The 981-nt window shown below is 62.4% G+C and overlaps 1 protein-coding gene across 1 annotated transcript in view; it reads right to left on the reverse strand.

Moving 5' to 3' along the window:
• The window catches only part of SYTL4 (synaptotagmin-like 4), a 9,110-nt gene that overhangs the window by 7,986 nt on the left and 143 nt on the right, over positions 1 to 981 (reverse strand). The window lies entirely within an intron of this gene.

A 981-nucleotide genomic window follows, 5' to 3' on the forward strand; every position in this document is an offset into this window, starting at 1 on the left:
ATCCCCCCCTCCCCCCCCGGCACGGCTGCCTGCCTGGAGCTGGGCGCTCTGCCCCAGCTCCGTGGGGTGCTGTCCCCACCGTGCTCCCCACAGCAGGAAGGCAACTCCTCCCAAAGAGCACACACACACACACACACCGGCACAAAGTCTACAACCACCCGCACTGCTGGGGTGCCCTCCCGGGGTCCCCAGCACGGCGGCGGGTGAGGGACCAGGACACGAGCAGCACGGCCGTGGTGTTCTCCCAGCTCTGCCCCGCGGCAGAGGATGGCCCTGCTGCAAGGCTCCGGCCTCCACCCTCGTCCTTCGTGGGCAGAGATATGGTCGCGGCAGGGCTCCTTGCACTCTGCCCACAGCAGCGCAGACATGGGGAGAACCGTAAGTACACATGGCAGGACGAGGTGTGGGGCTCACATCCATGGGAAGGCGGCTTCTCGCCACGCAGCACAGCGTGGCTGCGTGGGAAGCCGGCTGGGAGCAGTCCCAAAGCCAACACGAGGACGCGGCTCTGCCCACACTTTGGGCTGTTGCCGCAGGACAGGGAGAGACAGAGGTTCCCAGGCCTGCGGGAGGAGATGGGACACTGACACGGGGGAAAACCCACGGGGACCTGGGGATACCAAAGGGCGCTCCCTCCCCAGGCTGGGGTTTCTCTGCAATGGGGGCGCACACACAACGCTCAGGCAAGAGGGCTTTGGGCTCGCAGGCAGGACTGAGGGCAGAGGATGCAGGCAGACGCTTTGCTCCACGAGCCCCTCCACGTGCTGCTGGGGTACCCGGCCTCCCCAAGCAGGACCCCCCAGTTTGTAATAGTGTTCGCATTTAAACTGGACACCAACAACAGAGGTAGGAAACATCCTTCTTTATGCAGAAAAAAAAAAAGGTGGGAAGAGGTGAGGAACAGACCTGTTTCCAGTACAATAAAAAAGCATGCTGGTAAATATAAGCACAAAGCCTGTCCCTGAGCTGCTGAAACGAAGC

This window comes from Charadrius vociferus, unplaced genomic scaffold (assembly GCF_000708025.1).
Source record: "Charadrius vociferus isolate BGI_N301 unplaced genomic scaffold, ASM70802v2 scaffold472, whole genome shotgun sequence".
Classification (NCBI taxonomy): Eukaryota; Metazoa; Chordata; class Aves; order Charadriiformes; family Charadriidae; genus Charadrius; species Charadrius vociferus.